The sequence below is a fragment of the Staurois parvus genome, unplaced genomic scaffold (assembly GCF_062004578.1).
Source record: "Staurois parvus isolate SC_StPar_1 unplaced genomic scaffold, SC_StPar_1.0 ptg000018l, whole genome shotgun sequence".
Classification (NCBI taxonomy): Eukaryota; Metazoa; Chordata; class Amphibia; order Anura; family Ranidae; genus Staurois; species Staurois parvus.
The window spans coordinates 15,068,951-15,093,240 of record NW_028317814.1 but is presented as its reverse complement, the minus strand read 5'-3'; the positions used below and the strand labels follow the sequence as shown (position 1 = coordinate 15,093,240).

General features: G+C 42.0%; 1 pseudogene; it reads right to left on the bottom strand.

The window, feature by feature from the left end:
* Positions 1-23,451: 23,451 nt before the first annotated feature.
* Positions 23,452-23,769, bottom strand: LOC149473121 (small ribosomal subunit protein mS34 pseudogene; annotated as a pseudogene).
* Positions 23,770-24,290: the final 521 nt, after the last annotated feature.

Below are 24,290 nucleotides of genomic sequence, written 5' to 3'. Positions count from 1 at the left end.
TCCAGGCTGCAGTAGGGTCAAGTTTTAAAACCTTCGCCTGTGGCTCGCTGTCTTTACATGGTGGCCTCTTTCTTTTCCTCTTTCCACGATCCTGCTGGCATTCCAACGTAGGTGGGTCCACTGTAGAGCGGCTTGTTGAAGCTGAAGAAGATAAATCATCTAACATATTATTATATGCCGTGCTACTTTGCTATATATTTATATACAGTATATATATGTGTTTTTGCGTTTTTTGCACACGTTTAAAAAATCATTTAGGGCCTAAAGATGACACAAAACTCCAAAACATTATATATATTTTCTGAAATCAGAGACCTTAGAGCAGGGGTCCTCAAACTTTTTAAACAGGTGGCCAGTTCACTGACCTTCACACTGTTGGGGGGTCGGACTATAGTTTGAAAAAATATGAACAAATTCCTTTGCACACCGCACATATCTTATTTGTAGTGCAAAAAAAACAGGAAAAAACAATACAATATTAAAAATGCACTGCACACGGTAACGCACTGGACACCGCAATGCACTGTAACTCACTGGACACCAAAATGCACTGTACACTGTAATTCACTGGACACCAAAATGCACTGCACACTGTAATGCACTGTACACTGTAATTCACTGTACACCACAATACACTGTACACTGTAACGCACTAGACACCAACATGCACTGTACACTGTAACGCACTGGACACCAACATGCACTGTACACTGTAACGCACTGGACACCAACATGCACTGTACACTGTAACCCACTTGACACCGCAATGCACTGTACACTGTAATGCACTGGACCTGGTGCATTGTATGCTCTCCTCCTCCTCTCCTGTTGCTCCTCTGGCTGCAGAGAAATCAGCCTTAAGTCAGGGGGTGATTCTTCACCAGGCTGCCGCATGCTTGGTCCTCACAGCCGAGAACCCAGCAAGCAGCCTAGCTATTTGCTGGCGCCATATTTTGTTTTTTTTTTTTGGGTCAGGTAGATTACTTTGGCGAGCCGTATCTGGCCCACAGGCCATAGTTTGAGGACCCATTGCCCTAGAGAATAAAATAGTGGTAGTTCCAGTTTTTTTTATGTCACACGATATTATCGCAAAGGTCTATGAAATGCAAAATTTCAGTAAAAAATACACTTAAGTTAATTTTAGGGCACAAAAAGCAAAAAATTATCTATTTTTTTAGTAAAATATAAAAGACGAGGTTGCATCGAGTAAATAGATATCCAACATGTCGAACCTTAAATTTGCGCACACTTGTGTAATGGTAACAAACTTTAGTAACCCTATATTTTCTATAGGTGACACTTTTAAAGCCCCTTATAGGTCATCAGTTTAGCGTTACAGAGGATATCTCGTGCTAGAATTATTGCTCTCATTCTGGCGTGTGTTGCGATATGTAACGTGTATCGCAATCATCGCTTTCATGCGTAGACGCCCCTGCGCACGCTTTTATGTTTGTACGTGCGTACATATGTGGGGGTGGGGAGTCCTTGAAAAATTTGTTGGGGTTATATATTTGGATGTAACTTTTAATTTTTTAAAAATTAAACTTTTTTTTTTTTTTTACTTAACTTTTTTTTTCATCACACATGGGACAAAAAGTGATGATTTTTGGTGACAGATTCTCTTTTTTTAAAAACATACAGGGTCTAAAAGACCCTGCATGTCCCTCCTGTGCTCCACTGAATTTAATGCTGTGCATATCGCAACGCATTACATTTTATTCCAGCCTTGATGTCCGGTAATCTGCCGACGGGGACCCGGAAGTGACGTCACATCACTTCCAGGTCAGGACAAGAAGGGGAAGGGAACAGATGTGTTCGCTCTCCTCCCTCTGCTATACACGTTGGCAGTCACTGAAATGGTCCTGAGCCCGCAGATGGGCAAGCGGAGCCGGGGCAGAGGCTGGCAACATAGTAGGCTGTGTGGAAGCAATCGGGCGGCAGCGTTGCCACCTGAATGCTTCCACCTGACAGGTGAGCCCTGCTGCTTGCCCGCAGCAGGGCTACAGGTAACAAAAAACTACCTGACCGACGCCCGGAACTACATGTCCTCGGCGTCGGCCCATATGAATTGCACATCCCTGAGAGAGATATACAGTCATATATATAAAAGCAAAGTGAAAACCATAGATATATGTAAACCTTAACTTATAGCAGATATTCAAAGCCCAGTTCTATCCACATAAAAACACTTGTGATTGGTGCTGCTTCTCCTTTAAAATGCTCACTCATCAGACTGTATGGACCCCTTAATAATAATCAGGTCTGAATGCATGTTGGATGTAATCTCCACACTCTCCTGCTGTTATACTCCACCTTGCTCTTCTCCAACCTTGGAAGGTAAAAATATCTGTACCGCCAGTTAGCTCCTTTCCTTTAACCATCAGACTCCCAGAGTCGGTCACCAAACTGTCACTTCATAAAGCTCATGTGATGACACAGACCAGAAAGAACCCTCATCATTTTCCATCTGTATTATTTTTAACACACATATAAAAACATAAGCATATGTATTGACGTTGCCCTGTGCCTGATCCTGCACCCGTAATGACAAGCCTGCATAAGCTGTAAGGGAACCCCGCTGCTCCACTACTCACCTGGAGCCAGAGTGTGTCACAACTTAAGCAGAGGTGAGGTCACCAACTGAAGTCACAACCAGGGGCGGACTGACCCTTTGGAAACTCGGGCACTGCCCAAGGGCCCGGGGTCAGTAGGGGGCCCCATGAGATGCCCCTGGTACCTTTTTCATAGACTTTTCTGAGTTTGGGCAAGGACACAGGGGCCCCATGATCTCCTATTGCCCGGGGGACCCATGAGTTGTCAGTCCGCCCCTGGTCACAACCTACACATTTTGCAACATCCGAACGTCATCAAGCAGAGGTACGGCTGCGACATCCTCCACTCGCTAAGAACTATTTTACAATGAACCATCTGCATGTAAGTTAGCCAGCTGGGCCATGATATATTATTATAAGCAATTATTTTTTTACAAATATCATGTGGAAGAGCAGGATTACAATTAAGAACCAATAAGATCAACCAATTTGTACCCAGTAATAATAAAAATCCATAAACCGTTATCTAAGAAAATTGCCATTTAGTGATGTTGTAATACATAACCATCATCATCAAAAATGCATATACAATCTAATGTCATCTAGTGGCCATTTATGAAAAATAGTAAAATGAAAATAAAAATGAAAAAATGTGTGCTCCCCATTTATAAAATCGCTATCAACACCTATCTAGCTTAGTTTGAATGATAAAATCTCAGAAGTATGAAATATCTCCTCCTTGATACTGGAGATAAAACAATTGAGATCTTTCTCTATCTTCAAATCCTGTGGGCTCAGGGCTTCCAATTTGTAAATCCCCTGGGTTTTCTTTCTAGAATTATTACCCAGTTGTGTTTTCTTCACTATTTTTGTTTGCATATTAGGGTCACCTACACACACACATATATATATATATATATACTGTATATGGCTTGTTCTTTATTCTAGGAAACTATATTCTAAAGTTGAGTGATAATTCACAGACTTATAGGTAGAGCTGCCTAGCGGGTACATCTGAAAGCAGCGGCTGGGTTCATTTGCTAGTAGCACACTAAAAAAATTAGAGCTTTCAAAAATAGACGTGTTAATAGTTTATGTAATTTCTTTTTTGCTCATAAAAATAAACAGCAGAGAATCCCAAATCAAATCAATATTTGGTGTGACCACCCTGTGCCTTCAAAACAGCATGAATTCTTTAAATCTTCTAGGTACACTTGCACACAGTTTTGAAGGCACTTGACAGGTAAGTTGTTCCTAAACATCTTGGAAATAACAACAGATCTTTAGATGTAGGCTGCCTCAAATCCTTCTTTCTCCTTATGTAATCACATACAGACTGGATGATGTTGAAATCAGGGCTCTGTGGGGGCCAAGCCATTATTTTCTGGACTCCTTTTTCTTGTGTACACTGAAGATAGTTCTTAATGACATTGGCTGCATGTTTGAGTGTCGTTGTTCTGCTGCGGAATAAATTAGGGGCCAATCACACACCACAATGATGGTATGGCATGATGGATAAGTATCTGCCTGTATTTCTCAGCTTTGAGAACATCATTGATCCTGACCAAATCTCCAACTCCAAATCTTCAGCTCCATTTGCAGAAATACAGCCCCAAACTTGCAAGGAACCTCCACCATGCTTCTGTTACCTGCAGACACTCATTATTGTACTGCTCCCAAGCCCTTTGCAAACAAACTGCCTTCTACTACAACCAAATAGTTCAAATTTTGACTCATCGGCCCAGAACACCTGCTGCCATTTTTCTGCACCCCGGTTCCTATGTTTTCATGCATAAGATATGGAAACAAGGCCTAGGCGACTCAACTATGCATGAAAACTGGCGTGCAAAAAAATGACAGCAGATGCTGTGGTCCAATGAGTCAAAATATGAAATATTTGGCTGTGGCAAAAGGCAGGTAGTTTGCCAAAGGGCTGGAGTGCGGTACAATAATGAGTGTCTGCAGGCAATAATGAAGCATAGTGGAGATTCCATGCAAGTTTGGGGCTGCATTTCTGGAAGTGGAGTTGGAGATTTGCTTAAGATCAATGGAGTCCTCAATGCTGAGAGATACAGGCAGATAATTATCCATCATGCCATACCATCAGAGAGGCGTGTGATTGGCCCAAATGTATTCCTCAGCAGGAGAATGACCCCAAACATACAGCCAATGTCATTAAGAACTATCTCCAGTGTAAACAAGAACGAGAGTCTTGGTAGTGATGGTTTGGCCCCCATAGAGCCCTGATCTCAACATTATCATGTCTGTCTGTGACTACATGAAAAAACAGAAAGAGTTGCGGCAGCCTACAGCCATAGAAGATCTTTGGTTAGTTCTCCAAGATGTTTGGAACAACCTACCTGCCGGGTTCCTTCAGAAACTGTATGCAGGTGTACCTGGAAGAATTTATGCTGTTTTGAAGGCAGAGGGTGGTCACACCAAATATTGATTTGATTTGGATTCCTCTTCTGTTCAATTACTTTCCATTTTGTTCATTAATAAAAATAAATGATTAACACTTCTATTTCTGAAAGCATTCCTTATTGACAGCAATATATATATAAAATCTGTCTAAAGTTCCTCAAAGTATAGGTGGAAGAACTACTCACCCCCCTGCCTCTAGGTCAGGCTGTTCTCCACCTCCTACCCACTCCTAGCACAACCCCTTGTCTGAGCCGCCCCCTCCTTCTAGCATTGCTCTACATCTGCCTGAGCTACATGCAAACAGCCTATAGAAGTAGATGCATGTCACAATCTGGATCATCTGCACGGCCCTGTGTGCACACAATCTGCATTTGGGGCTGCGCAGCTATCACATTTTGACATGTGGCTGTGTCATTGCAGCTGCTGCATCTGCATCCGCTTCTGTAGTTTGTTTCTGCATCCACCCTGAGCTGCATGCAGGCAAAGGCAGCCTGCACACAGGACGGGGTCCAATGCCCATCTGAATGAGGCTTTAATTGCGATATTTGGCATGGATGCGCTTCATATTGTTGCGCTCTACTACTCCGTGCCTGGTGGGTGACAGAGAAGTTGAGGGCTCATGCACATAGGCCCTCTGAGCCATATAGTGTAATACCAGGCATATCTTTGCCATAGGTCTTATGTATAGTTGGCTGCCAACAGCCTGTAGAAATCAATACCAGAATGATATACGCAGCAGCTGTATTCATATTTACACATCCCAGCAGTAATTCCATACAGGGACAAATACCTACAGGGATGCAGAGCATATGTCCCTATACACATCAATCACAAAACTCCAGTACCACGGGGGATGGGCATTAATAAATGGGAACTGCTGCTGTGTGTTGCACCTTGGCATTGATTTCTACTAGCTGAATGCAAGACCTGTTATTTGCTAGCACAGGAACATGCCCAGTTTTTATACAGTACAGCTCTCAGTTCCCATGTGCATGAGCCATTAGAACACATCTTTGCATGAACGATAACCCCCACTGACTACGGGAATTATAGGCCCCTTCTAGCAACAATAGTTACCCCAGCAGGAAGAATATATACCCCAATAACAACAGTAGATGTATGAGCAACAATAAATAGCAAGAATAGTTACCCCAGCAGGAAGAATATATACCCCAACAACAACAGTAGATGTATGAGCAACAATAGATAGCAGTAATAGTTACCCCAGCAGCAAGAATATATACCCCAACAACAACAGTAGATGTATGAGCAACAATAGATAGCAAGAATAGTTACCCCAGCAGCAAGAATATATACCCCAACAACAACAGTAGATGTATGAGCAACAATAGATAGCAAGAATAGTTACCCCAGCAGCAAGAATATATACCCCAACAACAACAGTAGATGTATGAGCAACAATAGATAGCAAGAATAGTTACCCCAGCAGCAAGAATATATACCCCAACAACAACAGTAGATGTATGAGCAACAATAGATAGCAAGAATAGTTACCCCAGCAGCAAGAATATATACCCCAACAACAACAGTAGATGTATGAGCAACAATAGATAGCAATAATAGTTACCCCAGCAGCAAGAATTTATACCCCAACAACAACAGTAGATGTATGAGCAACAATAGATAGCAATAATAGTTACCCCAGCAGCAAGAATATATACCCCAACAACAACAGTAGGTGTATGAGCAACAATAGATAGCAAGAATAGTTACCCCAGCAGCAACAATAATTAGCCAAGCATCAAGAAAAGATAGCCCAGCAGTAACAATAGATACCCCAGCAGCAATAATGTGCCTCTTAGCAGCAACAATAGATGCCCATACTGTTCCTCAGCAGCAACAATAGATCCACATTCTCTATGTAACATGAACAATTAGTTATGGGGAAACTGTGCACTCAGCCAGGAGGAGCGAGGACACTAGGAGTGGGCACAGGCAGCAAACCTACAGGCAGCAGATCTCTCTCAGTCCCTGCAGCCTGTTCCTGGCTCCCCTGTCAAGGCATATCCCCTACCCTATACAGGGAGAGGGCAGCTTCACATAGATCTCTGTTGGAGACTGTCAGAACTGCTGCAGCCGCCGGCCAGCACTATAGAGGCAGCGTTGGCAAATGCATCCGCCTGCTTACTCTGTGGCCGGCACAGCTGCAGAGAGCTGAGAAAGTCCCACTCGTTCCCCGCGTACATCAGTGGGGGTGTCAGACCCTAGTTCAGCCAGAAGGAAAGCCCTGTGTATATATCTATCTATCTCACACATGGACATGTTTTCTGTTCAGCATTAGGGACTCAAGCCTCCACATCACAAGGCCCCAATGATGAAGAGAACTGAATGACATGTCACTTGGGACACTTCAATAACATTCTAGCAAAATGTAAACAACCCCATCCACCAAAATCTGATCTAGTGAATGAATTCTACAAATTCTACATAATTAGGGGATTAAAAATGCATTGTATGACAAGTGTATTATAAGGAAAAATCTATTGTTGCTATTAGCAACCAGTCAGAATTCATTTCACAGCCTGGTGCAGCACTGACAGCTAGAGGCTGACTGGTTGCTAGGGGCAACAAGAGATTTCTGTCACAGCACACTTCTCCTACATCATCCCCAGACAGGGCTTTCAGTGATTGCTGCATAGGGATGATGGCAGGCTGTGCATAACACACAGCCCTGATACCCAAAGGGATGCTGGGACTTGTAGTCTGCACAGACTCCAGCCTCAGGCTCATCACTACATCCTATATCATGGCATATGGGAGGGGCCTGGAAACCACAGGGCAGGCCTACCACACCAAACCCCACCCACAGGGAGAATAACTAGTCCTCTAGAGGAGGGGTAGGCCTTGTAGGTGGGGCTAGCACTGTAATTGGGATTACTGGTGGGCCATTCAGATTCCTAGGGACACTGCTGGGGACAGGCCCATCAAAACAGAGAAACGGTAACCATAGCAACGGTTTAAAAAATTTATTTAATAACACTCACTTATTGTCTCTGGGCGTTCAGACGTCATCTCCGGTCTTCTCTGAAACGAAATCACTGTAAAATCGCTGTGGATGTGACTAGAAATTACCAAAGTCTCCCTGCTTCCCTCCTCTCCAATCTCTCAAAGCAGAGTGAGCTGTTAGTGTCAGAAGTGACAGGTGGAGGTCACCTGACCCTGACCGACCAATCACTGGAGACTTTCTTCATTTTCTTGCACTCCGGCTAAACTGCACGATTTGTGGCTCACAATGACTTTATATTCCTAATAAATTATATATTTTCCGAAAGCAGAGACTCTGGAGAACACATTGATGCTAGTTTCAAATTTTTATCTTACAGCATACTAGCACAGCGGTTTAATAAACCCCCTATTGTTAGTAAAAAAATGTATATAAGTTAGTTTTGATGTATACAAACACTAAAAAATTCTCATTGTTTGATGAAATATAAAAGATAAGGTTGAGCCAAGTACAAACCCAACATGTCAAGCCATAAAATTGAAATGGCAACAAACTTTGATACCCCAAATTATCCATAGGTGATGCTTTAAAGGGCTCTTTGCAGGTCATCAGTTTTGTCTTTTTAGATCTGTCCTAATAAAGAAATGGTTTTATCGGATGGCAGTCATTCCTCCATCCTTAGATCTAAGCTAGACTAGCACTTGATAGTCCTGGCAGACAAGGGTGGACCAGCCTGGAGCAGTAGTTTTGGTGTTCTTCAGTTCACAGTTAACCATGAATGATGGCCCTAGAATTGTTCTCTCATTCATATTTAATATGTGTGATACAATCAGTTTTTCTTTGGCACACTCTACATACGTGTTTACATTTGTATGTGCATGCACTTATGTAGACGGTGGGGGGCATTACCCCTTGGTGACCAAAGGTAAAACAAATGTTAATGCCTGAACACCATTTTGCAACTTTGGCAAGTGTTAGTACAACTGTACATATCGGTGCGACTACTTATTGTATCCAGGTCCATTATACCATGGTGTATTTCAGGACAAATGGGGCTTTCTTATAGTGGTAAATGGTAATGGATAGCTCCTGATTTTTATTTTTATTATCAAAGGGAAACTGATTCAAATTATTTAAAAAGAAAAGCAAAAACTTATTTTTAAAAATTTAGCTTTTGTATTTTTTGCTATTACCATGCTTTACCACCAAGAAACAACCCAAAATAATATCTCCTACTCCTGATGATCGCAGCGATACCACATATGTGTACATTATTTGTTTGTACCCGTAGTACAGCCCATAGACAACAGTGTGTATTTTGCTTTTTTTATCCTACCTAAACAGTACTAATTAATAATTAAAAAAAAAATTTTATTTTTTAAATCCTACTTAAAATATACTGTCCTTGACCTTTTACCTTTACCTTAACCCTAATGCTGACCCTGGCATTGATTTAGATCGTACCATGGTATAGCTAATTTTTTCTTTGTTTTCATTTTTTCTAATATATTTTCTTTACACACATTTGTTTATTTACTTCTTCCTCTCGTGCAAGAAGAGAAAGATACAATGTATCCTCCTCCCACCTAGAGTAGGAAACACATGATCCACAATAATATAAAAATCCTGGGCACATGCTACATACGTGTTTACTTTTAAATATGCGTGGGGGTGGCGGCTTAAAACAATTTTTTTAATTCATTTTTTTCACAGGAACAGGTCTCTCCACTACGCCATTTCATTTCACTTCTTGCTCTAGTGGAAATGCTAACATTCTGCATTTTGTCGCACTTTCTGTCCCAGTGGCAGTGGTCTGCAGGATGCATAGAGAGGGTGAAGGGTGAATCTCCCCAGATGGGGACACCAATAGAAAAAAAGAAAAAGACAAAAATCGAACCCTTCCCCCAGACTATTTCAGTTTCATTCAGTAACAATGGTTGCTAAAACCAATGAAATGCAAAAAAAAAAAAAAATCCTTGCCCAGAGTAGTACAATATTACTATGGTAACATTGTATTGCTTTGGGCACCATGTGTTGAAAATGGTAATAAAATAAAAAAGTAATAAAAAAACTGAAAAAAATAATTAAATTATTATTTATTTTTACATACTGTCACCAGGTCAGTGTCCCTAATCACCACCACACCACTTATATGATAATACTGGACTGGACTGGTGACAATATGTTAAAAAAAAAAAAAATATATATATATATATTTATTTACAACTTCAAAAAACTTGCCGTGCCTCTTACTAAATAACTTTGGCTGTCTATTTTCCAAAAATGGGTCATTTGGGGGGTATTGGTACTGTCCTGGCATTTTTGGGCCTCAAGAATTGAGATTGGCCATCAGTACATTAGAATTGATTGATTGGTAGATATACAGTGGGGATCAAAAGTTTGGGCACCCCAGCTAAAAATTTGTATTAATGTGCATAAAGAAGCCAAGGAAAGATGGAAAAATCTCCAAAAGGCATCAAATTACAGATTAGACATTATTATAATATGTCAACAAAAGTTAGATTTTATTTCCATCATTTACACTTTCAAAATAACAGAAAACAAAAAAATGGCATCTGCAAAAGTTTGGGCACCCTGCAGAATTTATAGCATGCACTGCCCCCTTTGCAAATCTGAGACCTGCCATTGTCATGGATTGTTCTCAATCATCGTCTGGGAAGACCAGGTGATGTCAAGCTCAAAGGTTTTAAATGCCCAGACTCATCTGACCTTGCCCCAACAATCAGCACCATGGGTTCTTCTAAGCAGTTGTCTAGAAAACTGAAACTGAAAATCGTTGACGCTCACAAAGCTGGAGAAAGCTATAAGAAGATAGCAAAGCATTTTCAGATGTCAATATCCTCTGTTCGAAATGTAATTAAGAAATGGCAATCATCAGGAACAGTGGAAGTTAAAGCAACATCTGGAAGACCAAGAAAAATATCAGACAGAACAGCTCACAGGATTGTGAGAAAAACAATTCAAAACCCACGTTTGACTGCACAATCCCTCCAGAAAGATCTGGCAGACACTGGAGCTGTGGTACACTATTCCACTATAAAGAGATACTTGTACAAATATGGTCTTCATGGAAGAGTCATCAGAAGAAAACCTCTTCTACGTCCTCACCACAAAAATCATCGTTTGAACTTTGCAAATGAACATATAGACAAGCCTGATGCATTTTGGAAACAAGTTCTGTGGACCGATGAGGTTAAAATTGAACTTTTTGGCCGGAATGAGCAAAGGTACGTTTGGAGAAGAAGGGGCACAGAATTTAATGAAAAGAACCTCTGTCCAACTGTTAAGCATGGGGTTGGATCAATCATGCTTTGGGGTTGTGTTGCAGCCAGTGGCACAGGGAACATCTCACGAGTAGAAGGAAAAATGGATTCAATAAAATTTCAGCAAATTTTGGATGGTAACTTGATGCCATCTGTGAAAAAGCTGAAGTTAAAGAGAGGATGGCTTCTACAAATGGATAATGATCCTAAACACACCTCAAAATCCATGGGGGATTACATCAAGAGGCGTAAACGGAAGGTTTTGCCATGGCCTTCACAATCTCCTGACCTCAACATAATTGAAAATCTATGGATAGACCTTAAAAGAGCAGTGCGTGACAGACAGCCCAGAAATCTCAAAGAACTGGAAGACTTTTGTAAGGAAGAATGGGCAAAGATACCTCAAACAAGAATTGAAAGACTCTTGGCTGGCTACTGAAGGAATCAGCCTTTCAGCATTACCATACCGCCATTTTGTCTCTTAGCCTAAGCTCTGCCATTTTAAGATAAGTATCCATTTTAAAACTTAGTACTTAAAGATGAATTTGTGTTTTAAGACTGTTTTTTACTTTCGATAAGAGCCTAAGGTTCCTCTTTTCCCTTCAGGTATAACTTCCCTTTTTCTTTTAGCTAGCACAAGACTGAAAGTCTGCGGTTGGATATATCCTGTTGCAAGATTATTAATAATTATAGCCAATGTTAAATAGGGAAATTGTCTACTTTCTATACTGAACAAAAGGTCATGTTTGACGCACTTAATAATAATTTACATAAATGCCAAATGATTGGGCATGACTGACGTATGTAATATTCTGATTGGTTTATGCATATCTGACAATTGATTGGTTCTTCTATTTCCATGCATTGTTTTAAGTTTCATATATAAGTTTAAACACGGAAGAATAAATTCAGTTCCTTCTGAGATACCACCTTGTGTCTGTGTGCATTTCCTGTGTCTCAGAGGGGGCTCCAGGCCTGAGGACAGACACTGATCAAGGCCAGGGACTGACGGGGGTCAGTGGCTCGAGAGGAACGACAGTCAATTCCTTTCAATTGGGGGCTCGTGTCCGGGATGAGATAATCACCCTTCGGTAAGTAAGATTTTTTGTCATTCTGCCAAATAAGTCTCTTGCCGTTAAGGCTCTGATAAAAATTTCATGCCCTATTGTAGCACTGGACCTCACGTCATAAGACGCCAGTGGCCAGGCGCAGAGTGCTGTGGGAAGCACTCTGGAAAGACCGGAGCAGTTTTGGGAACTGCAAGTCTCTTAAGAGAAGGGACTGAAAAGAGTTTCTTTGAGAAGAAACCAGAAAAAGTCCGGGGTTGATCAGTTCTGTCCTGCAACTCTTTGCTTTTCTTCCTATCGCATAGAAGTATAAGATAATTTGTTTGTGTGACACAAGTGTCCAGGTGGTAAGTGTATGGACCAGCGGTTACTGAAGGTATTGTCAATTTCAGTGTGACATGCCCCACCCCTTCAGCTAAACCTTATTGGTTGATGATCTGGATGGGGTGATTGCGTGGCAACACTGAGTTGGGTGCCTATGTAAATGTCTTGTTCAAATTGTGTTGTAGGCTTATTGTTAGAAAAAGTGGGAGGTAGTCAGAGTCAGGATATTATTAGAAGTATTGTATATCCAGGTTATAATCTCCACTTTTGGTCAACCACTAGAGAAAGACCCAATCAATATCTTAAGTCCAGACATTTTTATAAAGTAAATTGTCATTTGGAAGTTGACCCCTGTCTTTTGGGACAGCCTATAGGACAGATTTGTAACACAGACCTTTGTAAGTGTAAAAAATGGGAAGTGGTCGAAGTAAGGATAAACTCCCCCCCCCAAATGTTGGTGAGATATGTAAAGATTATGTAGCCCGTATCTGTGGGACAGATTACTATCTAGTTAACCCCTGGGTGGATAAATTAGCAGACTGGAGTGAATTCATGGGAAGTGTTGACCCGTTTCCCCGTGATGGGAGTAATGATACTTTTCATATGGATATGATTAGGGGTCTCTGTCTGGGGGATAAACAGGCTTTTCCATGGTATGAGGGAGATCCTGCGTGGGATCAGAAATATATGGCCAGAGGAGGACAAAATTGGTTAGAATTTGCCCCTCTCTGGTTTCATAGACAAACTGGGAAACAAAATAAAGCCAAAGCTAGAAATGTAGATGCCACTAAAAGACATGCATTAGAGTCAGAAATAGACAGACCCACACACCCTCTCATGCCATTCCCTCCCCCATATGTCCCACCTGTCCCACAGCCCACAAAACTTTATCCATCTCTAAGAAGATATTGATTTTTTAGCCAGACATTATGCAGTCCAGCACCCCACTGCACCTCCAGCACCAACACTTCCACAGACCCCTCAAATACCTAGTGCTGTTTACATTTGTACCACACAGCCTAGTACAGTTCAAACTCCCGCGCACTCCCAGGGTGTGGTTCAAATTCCTACCACACAGGGAGTGACAGGGGGAATAGCTGTTTCTTCAACTACTGAAGCAGATGACTCACTTGTTGATGATTCCGCTAGTTCAGGCTCTCTGCTGTTCAGAGCAGCTAATAGTCTAGGTATAGTGGACATGCTAAGTCCATCACACACACGCCATAATACCCAATATGGTATTGATTCCAATACACAACAGATGCCCTTCATGACAATAGGAGACAATCTATTAAAGATCCATTGAGATAGAAGACATAAATAGGATTGTCAAACATTGTCCAAGACCCACTGTTTCTTCAACGGCTACTGTGAGCTATTTGAAGAAAGCATGTAAAGGTAGAAATTACACACAAGAGGATATGCGCCTTATCCTCGATGGAATATTGGGACAAACATCCCCTTGGAATTGGGGTAATGTTGGGACCATATCCATCTTAGAAGCAGGCAACATTACTGCCACAAATTATAAATTAAACACAGAAGATGATAGGGACAATATGTGGAGAGAGGTCTCAGAAGAAATGGAATGAGCTTTCCAATCTAGATCCTCCCTCCCTACCGCAGTAGCCTGCAAGCAAAAGTCAGGAGAAACTGTGTTAGATTTTTGGAAAAGATTTAATGAGACATGGACACAAGAGGCAGGATTGACATTGCAAGACACCATGCATAGTCTACTGATTCAGACTTTCCTGTCCAATCTAAAACCCAGTGTCATGTTAACTGTAAAACAGATGATTTCTGAATGGCCCACTTGTACCAGAGAACAATTTCAATTAAAATTGACTGAGAAAGATGCTGCCGGATGTCTAGAGATACCCAAGGCGGTGGCCACTCATTTTCAGGAAGATCCTTTTCCCCACACAAACCCGCCGTACAAGAGAAGGGGGGGTTTCAATAACCGAGGCAGAGGCCGGTTTAGGGGAAGAGGGAGGAATAATAGGGGACGGGACACGGGTTGTTTCAACTGTGGGGCTGAGGATCATTGGAGAAATCAATGTCCATATGAAACTCAGGACCACGCCCAGCATAGCCCCTCCCCAGGCCAACCACAAAGGGACCTCCCACAGCAGAATGTGAGGTTTCCTATCTCTTGGCAGACACAATCACAAAATAAATGAAGGTGCCCAGAAGGTGGTATCCCAGCATTCCCGCTTGTCTCTCATTCTTATAAGGAACAACCCCTTGTATCCTTACATATACAGGGCAAATTAATCCCATTTTTGTTGGACTCCGGGGCCACTCGTTCGAGTCTGAGTGAGGATTATTATAAGGGAGAGGTAATGAATGCTGAACCTTCCATGGGAATAAATGGGATACTGACCAAGACTTATAAAACACCGCCTCTTCCAATTTTTGACCCCATACAGGGAATCACTCTGCTAGATCACTCATTCAGAATCATACCCAATTGTACAGTTAATTTGTTAGGGAGAGACCTCCTGGGAGAGTTGAACATCAACTTGAAATCCACAAAGAGAGGTGGTATTGTGGCTCACTCTGCCAAAATGCCAATCATCCCTGCCATGACAATGATTACTAAAGAAGACCCCTCATTTCCTGCTGGAATAATTAATGACAAAGTTTGGGCAAAAAGTGCCTTGGATGTGGGATCCATTTCCTGCACTCCATATAAGGCCACACTGAAACCATGGGCTCAACCTGTGTTTCACAAACAATACCCTTTGTCAAAAGAAAAGGAGGAAGGAATAACGCCCATGGTGGAACACTTTCTCAAGGAAGGAGTTCTTGAAGAGGTGATTTCACCATACAACAGCCCAATAAATCCAGTTAAGAAGCCGGACGGCTCTTACAGATTTGTGCAGGACCTGAGGGCCATTAATGATCTTGTGATTCCCATTGCCCCAATAGTGCCTGATGTACCAACACTCATTTCCTCCATCCCAGCTGATGCTGAGTTTTTCACAGTGATTGATCTGACAAATGCATTTTTTTCAATCCCTGTTGCCAAGGAGACACGCCCAATTTTTGCGTTTCATTACAGGAGAAAGACCCTTGCTTGGTGTAAGTTACCGCAAGGGTATGTAGATTTGCCTGTGGTCTACTCTGTCGTCCTCCAGGCTACCTTAAAGCCATGGACTCCTCGCCATGGTTCAGTTTTGGTTCAATACGCAGATGATTTGCTTCTCTGTAGTGTTAATCGGGCAGCCAGCCAGGGTGATAGTGTAGATCTCATGAACTGGTTATATGAATGTGGTCATAAAGTGTCTAAGAAAAAGCTACAATGGTGTCAGAAAACTGTTGAATACCTTGGTTTTGTTCTCACAAAAGGTGAAAGGAAAGTCAGCCACAAAAGAGCTGCGGCTCTTATGGGTCTGCCCCGCCCATTGACCAAGAAAGACATGCTCACCTTTCTTGGTATGATTGGTTACTGCCGCCAATGGATACCTGACTGTTCCTACTATGACAACATTTTGAGACAAGCCACAGGTTCAGAAATGTCAGATCTTGTGAAATGGTCAGATGATATGTGCAATGCTTTTGTGTATCTGAAAAATGCTATGGTAATAGCCCCTGGTCTTGGTCTGCCCGCATATGATCAAATGTTTCATCTGTATGCTAGGGAAAATTGTAAAACTATGGCAGGGATCCTGGCCCAGGAGCATGGAGGAAAACTCCGCCCTGTTGCTTTTTTCTCAAAAATGGTTCCAGTACAGGTCCAAGGCATGCCTGCGTGTCTCAGAGCACTAGCATCATGCGCTATGGTGGTCCAAATGGCTACGTCACTCACTCTGGGACATGAGACCACCTTACATACCACCCACAATGTGTCTATTCTACTCAAGAATATACATACCCAACACATGTCAGCCCAGAGACTTAGTGGATATGAGGTTATACTGTTGTCAAACCCTAAGTTGAGAATAAAATATACCTCTCCCACTTCAGGTCCAGCTCCAATTTTGAATGCCTTATTAGGCTTAAAGGGAGAGCAGGATGAAGTTGTTCCACAGCATGATTGCCTGGAATTGATTCATCAGGACACCTCCCCAAGACAGGATATGTCTTCTGTGGCTCTTCCAGAGGCACAGAATGTTTTTGTAGATGGCTCTTGCTCGAGACCCACTGATACTGTTTACCATGCAGGATATGCGGTGGTGCAGTTGCCAGATAAAGTACTTGAAGCAAAACCCATCCCATACCAGTCAGCTCAGGCCGCTGAGCTGATAGCCCTTACAAGAGCATGTCAGCTTTTTGAGGGACAGGATGTAAATATTTACACAGATTCCAGATATGCGTTTGGCGTGTGCCACGATTTTGGAATAATTTGGGAAAAGAGAGGAAAATCCATCTCACATTCATCTCTGGTGAAGGCTTTACTCAAAGCCATACAACTGCCAAGATCCCTTGCTATCCTACACTGTAGGGCACACACAAATGAACAAACTGATATTGCAAAGGGAAATGCTCTAGCTGACAAAGTAGCAAAAGAGGCGGCCCTTACCCAGCCTGCCATGATCCAGATGCCAATGCTCACCCCTGAAATGCCACTGTTGGATCAAACATTGCAGGATTTACAGACATATGCTACCTCAGAAGATATTAAGCAGTGGAATGCAGCTGGTGTGACCAAAGATCCATAAACTGGACTTTGTGTCACAGAGGGGAGACCATGCATTCCAAAGGCTAGTGCACCTCTGTTCATCTCACAGTATCATGGAGTAGGTCACAGGGGATGGCAGGTTACATGTGAACTGCTGGATAATGATTTTTTCATTCCTGGCCTTCCCTCTTTGGTAAAATCTTATGTGTCTAGATGCATTACATGCATAAGGAATAACCCAAACAATCCTCACAAGTCACAAGGCAAGACATGAACACCTGACATACCCATCAACACCTTTTACCCACCTACAAGTAGACTTTACACACATGCCAAAGGTAGCAAAAAAGACAAGAATATCTTTTGGTAATTGTGGACATGTTTAGCCGCTGGGTAGAAAACTTTGTAACCACAAAAGAAGATGCCCAAACTGTAGTGAGGATCCTCACACGGGAAATTATTCCCAGGTGGGGATGTCCACTCCAGATTAATTCTGACAACGGTCCAGCATTTGTGGCCAAGGTATGTCAGGAATGTCCCACTCCCTGGGCCAGACAGCCACTCATGGTAGAAAGAGGGGATTTGGAAACTGATTCAGGAGGAATATGTGAGAAAACGTATTGAAACTTTGGACAAGGTTGAAAGAAATGTTGCTCGCACCTTTCCTCTTTCTTCACAGGAACCAACTCACTCTTTCCAAGTCGGGGACCGTGTGGTGATACAAGCCCTCCATAGGAATCGGAAGCAAGAGTATCCCTTTGGGCCCCCTACTTCTGTGATCGCTGTCACCAGGACCGCTGTCCTGACTGAGGATTCCAAGGCCTGGATCCATGCCAGTCGTGTAAAAAGGGTGAACCAAGCCCCTAAGAAGCAAGACAAAGACACAGATAGAGAAGAAGAAAAAGGAAGTGAAGCCGGTGTAAAAGTCTTTGAAGAAGATGACCTTTCTGATGCTCTCACAGAACTCTGGGCAGACATTTTGCTTCCTCATACTAGCAACCCTGACTGTGTTCCTCCCAGTATGGACAATAACTAACTGTATTTATCACCCAGATGATTATGGAGTGATTAAGAGTATATGTAATACCCCCATCCAAGCTAATGACCCAGATAATGCAGAACCAGTGCACACACAAAACCATAGTACACAACATTCTAGTGTCAGAAAGAAACGAGGTCTAACCCGCACTAAGAGAAGGATGAGAAGAATGTCAATACAAGATAAGGGATGGGGGTTACAGGAAACACCAGTCTTGACTACTGAGGATGTAAATCAGACCATAGTGTTTACTCTGACTAAAAACCAGGTGTTTGACCCGACTAAAGTTACTTATGATATTGGACCTTATAATGTGTACATGTGTGGGAGGAATAAGCCCTGTGGTTACTGGGAGAATATATGGTGGACAACAGACCCTCATAAATGGGAGACCCAATCAGCTAGAATTCCCCTAGAGGACATAGGCACCTATCAAAGAATCTCTATAGCAAAAGGCCAAGGGAATATAATTTTCACAATAAGGAACCCACAGGTCAGAGATAGTGGGGAATATAGGTTGGGAATAACTGTGTCAGGAACAGACCCCTGGGCCAACCTCATATTACAGGTAAAACCCTCCCCAAGAGTCCATGTCAATACCATAGACAATTCATTCCCCAAAGTTAGGGATCGACTGGATAATGAGGTGACAGGAGTAGTGATGCAATCAGAAGACAGATTAAGCATTGAAACTGGTTACTCTGACAAAAATGAATGGATTGAATGGGTGAGATGGACCACTAAGAGCAAGGGACAGGGAGACTGTGTTTCATGTGCCAATCCCCGCCCCCTACTTGCCACAGTTCCTTTGTTAGAAGAAGAAACTAATATGTCCTGCCTAATTAGAATGTATAAAGATAACATCACTGAGAAGGAATGTTCTGATTTTGTTAAGAAGTTCCCTGTTACCGGATTACGAAATTTACCTTTGGCCTCTAAACCGGTACCAGGAAATTTCACCTGCTTTGAACATGATGATGCTAAGGGTAAAGATTTAGGTACATTTCCACCTAATTACTGTATTAAGACCAACCGCACCTCCGCAGAAGGCTACCGGAAGGAATGGTTTCAGGACCACCGGCAGCAACTGTCAGATGTGTGGTGGCTGTGTGGAGATATGAGACTCAGAGCCAGACTCCCCAGCAGATGGAAGGGAAGCTGCGCTCTGACCCATCTTCTCATGCCTTTCTTATGATCAAAGTAGAAGATGGGATAAGAAGCTTGCCCATCTTGGAAAAATCCAGATCTAGACGGTATAAAAGAAATGCACCCAGTGGTTCCTTTGACAATAGAGTTTACATAGATGCTAGAGGTGTACCAAGAGGAGTCCCTGATGAATTTAAAGCTCAGGACCAGATTGCTGCAGGGTTTGCCTCTATTGCTATATGGGTACAGCCTAACAAAAATGTGGATTGGATTATTTACATTTATTATAATCAACAAAGGTTTGTTAACTATACTAGAGATGCTCTAAAGGGGGTCTCTGCCCAACTTGATGCAACATCCCTTACTGCTTGGCAAAACCGCATTGCTCTTGATATGTTATTAGCTGAGAAAGGAGGGGTATGTAAAATGTTTGGTTCCTACTGCTGTACTTTTATCCCCAATAACACCGCTCCTGATGGAAGCATTACTAGAGCCCTTCAAGGTCTCCAAATGTTGTCTGAAGAATTGGCTGAAAACTCAGGAGTAGAAAATCCACTAGCTGGTTTATTTGAAAATTGGTTTGGTAAATGGGGAACCCTGATGAAAACTATGCTGATTTCCATAGTAATGGCTGCTGCAGTATTAACTCTGTGTGGTTGCTATTGTATCCCCTGCATCCGAGGTTTAATGCAGAAACTTATTGACGCCACCATTACTAGAACCATGTGGAATCAGTATCTTGATAAAGGACCTACTAAGGGCCCCAGGTACCAACCTGTAAAAAAGGTGTAAGGTCACGTGCGTGACCTAAGAGGGGGTTTGAAGGAATCAGCCTCTCAGCATTACCATACCGCCATTTTGTCTCTTAGCCTAAGCTCTGCCATTTTAAGATAAGTATCCATTTTAAAACTTAGTCAGTACTTAAAGATGAATTTGTGTTTTAAGACTGTTTTTTACTTTCGATAAGAGCCTAAGGTTCCTCTTTTCCCTTCAGGTGTAACTTCCCTTTTTCTTTTAGCTAGCACAAGACTGAAAGTCTGCGGTTGGATATATCCTGTTGCAAGATTATTAATAATTATAGCCAATGTTAAATAGGGAAATTGTCTACTTTCTATACTGAGCAAAATTTCATGTTTGACGCACTTAATAATAATTTACATAAATGCCAAATGATTGGGCATGACTGACGTATGTAATATTCTGATTGGTTTATGCATATCTGACAATTGATTGGTTCTTCTATTTCCATGCATTGTTTTAAGTTTCATATATAAGTTTAAACACGGAAGAATAAATTCAGTTCCTTCTGAGATACCACCTTGTGTCTGTGTGCATTTCCTGTGCCTCAGAGGGGGCTCCGGGCCTGAGGACAGACACTGATCAAGGCCAGGGACTGACGGGGGTCAGTGGCTCGAGAGGAACGAGAGTCAATTCCTTTCAGCTACAAAAAGCGTTTACAAGCTGTGATACTTGCCAAAGGGGGCAGTACAAGATATTAACTCTGCAGGGTGCCCAAACTTTTGCAGATGCCATTTTTTTGTTTTCTGTTATTTTGAAAGTGTAAATGATGGAAATAAAATCTAACTTTTGTTGACATATTATAAGAATGTCTAATCTGTAATTTGATGCCTTTTGGAGATTTTTCCATCTTTCCTTGGCTTCTTTATGCACATTAATACAAATATTTAGCTGGGGTGCCCAAACTTTCGATCCCCACTGTATATACCATGGTTTGTGGACTCTATAACTTTCCTACAGACTAATAATATACAATAATTTGGGTTATTTTCACTAAAGAAATGTAGCAGAATACATTTTGACCTGAATTTGTGAAAAAAGGTTATTTATTTAAAACATTTTATAACAGAAACAAAGAAAAATGCGTGGTTTTTTTTTCAAAAGTTTGTGTTTTTTTGTTTATTTAGCAAAAAAAAACTCAGTGGTGAATAAATACCACCATAAAAAGCACCTTACAGCATCTGTCTCCATCCTGGGGATAATGGGATCCTGCCGACATTGGGGATCCCTGTAGACCTGCTCCGCTGCCTGGAGCGGGGAATCGGGTTCTGTTTGACCCCCATCCGTAGAGCTGGAGGTTCACGGCCTACGTGGCTTCCGAGAGGGGCCACACTATATTCCACGGCTCATATATCCCCTCCCCTCGATGTGCTAGTGTCCTGCGATACCATGGGCAGAGTTGCTTCCCTCTGATGTGGGTTCAGTTTCCACCTAGTTTAAACTTATTCAGTAATATTCAAGAAAATATTTTTCCTAACAAATTCATTCAAGACCATATTGCAAAAATGAATACACCTCAATGAAAGTCTTAGACGCAAAGCTAAGTTTTAGACAATAAAATCCTAATTAACAAGAATTCAACTACAGGTGAGTCTAAATATTCATTAAACAGGTGTACAGCAGTTGATTATAAAAGGGCATTACTTAACAAAGAAAACCCCTCCCATTTCATGCTGTCAGCAATGGCACCACATGGAAGAGAAATGTCACAAGGCCTGAGAAAGAAAATAATTTCTTTACACAAGAAAGGTGAAGGCTACAAGAAGATCAGCAACACTTTACTTATCAGTCAGAATTCTGTATCAAAAGTGATACAAAAATTTAAAAAATATGGAACTGCAACCATCTCACAGAGACTTCCAGGCTGTCCACGGAAGTTGACACCTCGACAAGAGCGTCTTCTGATGAGAGGGGTTAAAGAAAATCTCCATGCAAGTTCATTGCAGTTGTCTAAAATAGAAAGCAAAAACTGGGGCAATTGTTTCCTATGACGCAATATGGCGTATACTGCAATGGCATGCATAGGAATGGCATGCATGGGTGTCATCCACATAGGAAACCTCTCCCATGCACAAAAAATCCTGCCTAGAATTTGCCAGGGAGCATACTCAAAAAGAAGACTACTGGGACTCTGTACTCTGGAGTGATGAGACCAAGATAAATGTTTTTGGAACTGATGGCTTCAAAACTGTACGGTGTTGCAAAGGTGAGGAGTACAAAGAAAAATGCATGGTGCCTACAGTGAAACATAGTGGTGGCAATGTCCTTCTGTGCTGCCGCATGAGTGCTGCTGGTGTCGGGGAGCTGAATTTAATTCATGGTATCATGAATTCACTGATGTACTGCTCTGTATTGAAAGAGAAGTTGTGCACTTTTCCAACATGACAATGATCCAAAACACACATCTAAGGCCACTGTTGCATTTCTGAAGAACAAGGTGAAAGTGATTCAGTGGCCAAGTATGTCTCCTGATCTGAACCCAATCGAACACCTATGGGGAAATCTTAAAAGACAAGTTGAGCATCACTTTCCATCCAGCATCCAGGCTCTAAGAGGTTGTTCTCGAAGAATGGAAAAATGTAGATGTTGCAATGTTGCCAACTTGTTCATTCCAAGCTTAGAAGACTTGGTGCTGTCCTTACAAATCATGGAGGTCATACAAAATACTAGATATAGTAGTTTTTGTTGTGGGGTGTATTCATTTTTGCATCAACTAATTGGAGTAAAACTGAAGATTTTGTAATCTACGTTATACTATTAACCTTACTTTCATGTAATGAGCAAAACAAATGTTACATAAAACTCAGTTTTGCCAACATTTTGGAAATTGTTCTTGTGTTGAGATGTTGAATAAAATCTTACTTTTCAAAAGGGGTGTACTCATTTATGCTGAGCACTGCATATATGGAATGCCTTTAAATTCTCAGTAGCACATAATGGTGTGATTTTATATAAAGTTTTATTACAGCCCAGTAAACATCAAATAGGAAAGTCCAACAGTTACTTATGGTGTCATTGAGTAAAAATGACAATTTTCAATTACGGAAGGTGTTGTGTAGTCTTTACTCAGTATGGTCTATAACTGAAAACAACCCTCAACAAAGAGCAGAGCCCACAACCCCAATTACCATGGCACTTTGTTGCCATTTTGGTTTGAAGGTCACGCTGCTGACAATAAACTGTACATGAATCCATGTTTCTAGGAATTAGCAGAAGTCCATGGCCTTATCACACTGGTGTCCCTGTTTTGGCTCTCCTCACTTTAAGCTCCTTTTGGAGCTCATGATCAGATTCCCGTAATCTCCCAATGTCCAGCATGGGCTCTGTTAAAGGCTTTCCTTCTTTCTGCAACTGAGCCAGAGCAATAGCCCTCAGTAGTGGTGGGTATGGCACATAGCGGACAGGTTCTGGCTCCGGCAGAGGGATAAATTGCTTGAAGTTCTCTTCTTCATGCCGTGGTATAAGACGCCAGTCATGGTACATGACTTTGCTGATCTCCTGCTCTTCAGGCACGGTTTTACCTGGGTGAATGAAGAAGATGACCATCAATATAAGATCATCAAGTCACTCTACCTAAGATAGGCTCTGCTTATGATCCTGGATGAGAAATACGCTATATGGCTAAAGCTACAAGGACCCCACTCCAAATAATTGAGTGAATGTGTTTTAGTGAAGGGTACTGTTCATTCTACAATTCTCTAGCATACAAAGACATTTAGATTTGGATGTCAAGCCTACTACACACGGGCCAAATGTCGAGCGGTATTTTGGCATCTTCCAATTTTTATTGGATATTTGGCCCGATGTGGTAGCCGGTCTGTCAGAAGCCAGACGTTCGGTCGGCTTCTGTCAAAGAGGCATGATTGAAGAAGGTCTGCTGATCAGCTCCTGATCAGTGCTCTCAGCCAATGGCTGACAGTGTTGACCGAAGTGTTCTGTCCGGGATGGGGGGCATCCCTGTCAGAACCCAATAGCACAGCAGGGGAGCTCGCTGTACCAATATCGGATCATTAGTATACTATGACATACAAAGCCATCCACAACACTGCCCCAATTTACATATCTGA